Genomic DNA, 6000 nt, shown 5'->3' on the forward strand with positions numbered 1-6000 from the left:
GTTCTTCGCATTCGCGAAGCAACCCTCGCATTCGCGAAGGGTAGCCCAAGCCAGCCTCCGCGTTCGTGAGACCTTGGTCGCGTTCGTAATGAAGGGTCTTCAGAGGGCCTGAGTCAATTGCCTTCTTGAACGCGAGGCCCCCTTCACGTTCGCGAAGAAGGGGAGCAGCTGGGCATTGAGTTTAAAATCGGGACTTAGGCATTTTTGGGGTCATTTATTACACTCTTGGGCGATTTGGGAGCTCTTAAGGAGGGGCTTTTGACCTAGCTTTGTGAGGTAAGTAATTTCTACCTAATGTGAGATTAATATATATTTTATGGGTAGATTATAACATGTAAATTAGTGAAAATTATGGGTTTAGATGAAAATCTAGGTTTTTGATAAAAATGGAGTTTTACCACAAAAATGGTTATAGAACTTAATGAAAATCATATATTTATGTTCTTAAGGTTATGGGTAACAACTTTCTTTGAAAACTCCCGTAATCCGTGCACGTGGGCCCGGGGATGAATTTTAGAAATCTTGCATTTAGAGTTGGGAAATTACTTAAATAGTAGGGGTATGAACTTTTAAGCCTATATTGATTAGTTTCTACACTATTTGGATAGTTTTGGATTTTTCGGCGCCAAATTGAGGGTTTGGGCATAAGCTTGGACCGGAAAGTAGGTCTTAAAGCGAGGTAAGTCTCTTTTCTAACCTTGTAAGAGGAAAATTTCCCCATATGTGAACTTAATTAATATATGATTATTTGTGGGGGCTACGTACGCACGAAATGACGAGAGTCCGTACGTAGCTACTATTCTTTTTATGTCCGGGTAGTTCTAGGCTTACACCATGCTTTGTTGGGTACCGTTATCTGAACATAATTGTTTATTTGCATTGAATGGAACTAAGTTGAGAATTTCAAGATTTCAAAGGTTTCAAGTAAATTAATATTTTGAAAATAATTGAGAAAAATTACGTTATATTTATATTTAACCGCGTCGCAAGTATATTCCGCATGCGGGGTGACTATTTCCACTACTCTCATGGGAGCGGGCCGTTCGCCTCGACAGGTTAATAGATGCATCTATGGTTCACGCCGTTCGACCCTCGGCAGTGCACAATTTACATTTTTATATTGGATCGGGTCTAATGTCCTCAATGGAATTTGTGTGTGATAATAGAAGTGGAAGCCCTTTTTATAGTTGGTATAAATTTACTATTTTAGAGATCATTTGTTTAAAATGAAGGAAGTATTTTGGTTTCTTAGATATGATGGAAGAACTGTAAAGTTATTTCTTGTTCTGAGTTTATTGTTAGTTCTGTGTATCATGCTTATTTAGAATCACATATTATTATATTGTTGTCCCTAATGAGTGTCGAAGTCAACCCCTCGTCACTATTTCTTCGAGGTTAGACTAGATACTTACTGGGTACATATTTTTATGTACTCGCGCTACACATCTGTACTTGATTGAACAAGATTTGAGGCAGGTGTATCTGGCCACCAGTCCGGCGCGTAGACTGATTTCCCAACTCGAGACTTCCCGGTGAGCTATCCTTTTGAGCCGTTCTGTAGAAGCTGGAGCCTCTCTTATGATCTTTTATTTTCTGTCTATTTCCTTTCAGACAGTAGGCTAGCAGTGTTTTGTATATTCTACTAGATTACCCACATACTTGTGACACCAGGTCTTGGCACACTCACTAGTAGACGTATGATTTTGGTTTGCTCATATGATTACGTTTAGTACTAATTGCTTCCATTTATTTATGTTAAAATTGCAAACTCCTAAATATTTTTTTTAAATAAGGAAAAAGCTATCGTCTACAAATTTATCTAAGCGGAAAATTACTAGTAGATCAGTTTTGGCTTGCCTAACAACGATGTTGGGCGCCATCACGGCCTATAATGGAATTGAGTCGTGACATACAATACTAGTAAATTAATATACAATTATCATATATTTGTGATACAAACTGTGAAATTCGTCACGAACTCATAACTACTCGTTACAATATACGATGAATATACAATTATCATACATTTGTAACACAATTCCTGCAACAATTATGATACATATACAATTATAATACAATCGCAATACATTTTCGAAAAATTATGATACAATTATGCTCTTCATCTTCTTCAAGTTTCAATCACAACTCTACACTAAAAATCTAATATAATTGTATTAGTATTGTATCGGGTATTGATTTGGATATTTATGTATCATATACAAGTCACATACAATAAAGATTTTTGAAAGAAAGAAAACAAGATTCAAAACTTACCCACAACTTGATTCTGAGAGCAATATTCCAAATTTCGACTACATTGTATCAATAAAAAATAAGATTTTGGGTAATTACTAAGAAAGAGAGAAATTGGGTTTGAAAATCTTTGGAAAAGGAAAATAAGGAAATTTGGGGGGGGGGGGGGGGGGGGGTATAAAAATAAATGAGGGATTTTGGGTGATTATTACGAAAGAGAGAAAAAAGAAACAAAATCTTAAATGTAGGGGAGGGTTATTGGAAATGGAGGGTGGGTGTCGTGTAACTGACAAGCTAAAATTAAGGGATCTTGAATTTTTTTCTTTTTTATGATTTATTATATAACTTGTAAATATAGATATACAAAGTAATTAATAAGGAACCTAAATAAATATGGTAAATAGGTTTCTATTATAGTATAGCTAGGTAAAAAGAGAATGGGCCCCCCAAATTTGGGGGCCTAACGAGTCCGGAACCAAAGTATTTTTTATTTGGACTCAAAGCACAAAAATAGGTAAAAAAAACTAACTGATGACCAATTTATATATAACGCAAGGGTTGAATGTGTTATACCTTAAAGACACGTTTGTCTGTTAAGGTATAGCGCTGCAACCCATGCACTATATTTGAATTTTAAAGTGACGGTCAAAATATAAGTATAGGGCATATACGGGATGCGCTATACCTGAAGTTGAAAAGACAGGTAGGTATAGCATATCGCATATATGCGCTATACTTATATTAAAAACCCAAGTCGTCTTCCTTGCGGACAGAATAAAAAAATCCCCCCATTTTTTTAAAGCTTAAACCTCCATTGGAGCCCACCGGCCACCCCAAATATCGTATCCCCTCCGTATTTTAGCGAGCTAACATCGGATTCAAGGCATTATCGTGAAGTGGATATCTTCTATCGCTCGTTTCGGTGGTCAAATCATCAAATTTTCACAATTCAAAAAACTGTAAATCGAGGTATTCCAACTTAATTTTTGGTAAAAATCATGTATATAAAGTACTAATTAGTTGTTTTTACTGTGTTGTATGCTTTTTATGATCGTTTTGTGATATAATTATTTTTTTGTTTTTTTATCCGGTTTAGTTTATTTATGTGGTAAAATTTATAAAAAATTATATATTGTTATTCTATTTAATAATTAGTGTTATATGTGATTTTAGTATTGTATGTATAATAATATATGACATTATTGTTGTTTAGTGCCCTTTAGTGTTATGTAGTGCCCTTTAGCATAGTAAAACTGATAATAAATTTTAGCTTATGGTAGTTGATTTTGTTTATGGCCATTTATAGTAGTGTGATTTTAGTGATCTTTAGGATTCTGTAGTCTAGTATAAAAACTATGTGCCCTATTTAAAGATGTTAAACGATTAAACAGAAAAATACTTTAATTAATGTTGTTCCATTTACATACATCGTCATGGAGCTTCCCCCCTGTGCATCCTGGACCTGCATCTCGAGAGATACTGTTGCTCCAGGGCAACCATACTGTCTGTCCCAGACCTTCCAGCCCAAACATATAGACGATCTTTGGAAATTCATTTAGGACCACCCACTGCATCCCCGCACAGTTAGACGCTTTCAACGTATGGGGTTTTACTAGATTATAGAGATCGGCTGGTTGCAGTTCGACTGGCCCTGATCACGGCTATGATAGAGCGATGGCGACCGGAGATGCACATGTTTCATCTACCCATCGGCGAGGCTACCATCATGCTAGAGGACGTGGAGGTTCTTTTCTGGTTGCCCGTTGATGGTATGCATGTATCTTACCCGCATGCTCTTAGGGACTATACAGGAGAGGACTACCTTCATATGTTGCAGAGGCTCATCGATTTCTAGCCTACAGAGCCGACTGCATTGAATTATGCCAGTTGATTGTAGTTGATGCCCGTTATGTAGCATCTGGTGGCGCTGCACGCAAAGATTACTGATGACTCACCTCCAGAGGATATAGACCCGTGGACGAGGCTGTTGTTGCTGATGATGTTTGTGATTTCTATATCATGTGGAGCGACTAGATGAGTTACCTAGTTATAGTTGGGGTGAAGCTGTTCTAGCTTACATTTATAAGCAGCTGTGTCGGTCGTCTATGGGCACCGTGAGAGACGTTGCCGATTTTATACCGCTGCTGCAGGTGAAAACATAGTCAATTATTTTCATGATTATAACAGAGATAGTAAAAAATGACTTAAATTTTATGTCCACAATCAATATTAGGTTTAGGCCTAGGAGCGGTTCCTGCAGTTCCAGCTAACTCTGCCACCGATAAGTCCAGATACACCACCTCCACTGTTTCTCCCACTAGTTAGGAGGTGGGTAGATAGGCGAGGCGACGCCCACGAGGTCGAGGCGTAACATCATCTCCCTTTTTACAAGGATTTGTTGGATTTACTTGAAGACGCTCAGGTATATATATACTTAAGTTTACTTGGCCTGGCTTGATATGTATTTCGTTTACTTACGATTCTTGTGTTTAATAAATAGTTCATATGTAGGCCATACAGCGATGCGCTCATAGCTGGATTTCCAGATTATTTCTCCCGCGGTCGAGCTATATGGATGTCTTCGGTCCCACTTATATGTCTCAATATAGTCGAGCATCATGCCACTGAGCGAGTCCTTCGACAATTTGGTCGACGCCAGCTTGTACCTATTTCGCCCACTTAGAATTCCACACATTACCAGCAGGATGATCGCCGCAAGGTCGACCAGACATACTTGGCCTGGCTAGAGGCCCAAATAGAGGATTGGGACCAGAGGTATGGCCTGATTCTGCCATACCCTCCACCTGACCGTTTGGACGGGGAGCATGAGTACATGGGTTGGTATCACAGTGTTACTCGACTTCTCATCAGGAATCTCATTCATCGCGCTAGTGGTCGGTACGTTTCATATGCCGGGAGGCATGAGGCACTGGTATGTTATTTGTTATACTTACTTATAATGTTACATTACTTTAACATATTTCCTTAATTAATATTTTATATGCTATGCAGGCTATTAGCTTACACCAGTTCTACCAGTTTGGACTGGAGATGCTACAGCATACAGGCGAGGGAGCAGCAGTTGTGCATGTGTTTGGTATGTATTTTGAGTTGTATATATGACATTAAATATATAATAGTAAAGCTATTGATGTTTTTCATAATTTGAGCATGTGTTTTTATATTTCGGGTTATTTATTAGTTTAACACTAGAACATAAAAAAATAAGACAGATTACTGTAAATTTAAATTTGTTAAAAATTACAGAAAAAACATGAGACGTACAACATAAAAATAAAAAACTACAGTTAACGCATCCATGTGTTGTTTAGTCATTATCGCCCATTATTCTGTGTTTCAACCACTGAAATTTTTCTTCCTACCGATTATTTTCTTCTTCTGTCTCTTTTAGTTTCTCTTTCACTGCCGCTAGTTGTTCTTAAAATTTTAAGATCTGGAGTTCGTACTCACTGGTTAGATTCCAAATGTTTAGCAAACATGATTTGTAGTAATCCTGGTTAATGGGTTCATCATACCATTCTTCAAAACCACATTGATTTTTGTCCTACAAATGGGGATGAAAACAAAAGACTATTAATTGAGGGTGCCAATATTTTTCCCCACAATCCATTCAACAACACTCATGTACCTGGGTAGAGCGGCAAAGGACTTATCCCAGTTACCATAAATAATCTTAAACGCACGTTTACGCCCGAAAAATGCCTTTCTTTTGGTAATGGTACATCC

This window comes from Nicotiana tomentosiformis, chromosome 12, assembly GCF_000390325.3.
Source record: "Nicotiana tomentosiformis chromosome 12, ASM39032v3, whole genome shotgun sequence".
Classification (NCBI taxonomy): domain Eukaryota; kingdom Viridiplantae; phylum Streptophyta; class Magnoliopsida; order Solanales; family Solanaceae; genus Nicotiana; species Nicotiana tomentosiformis.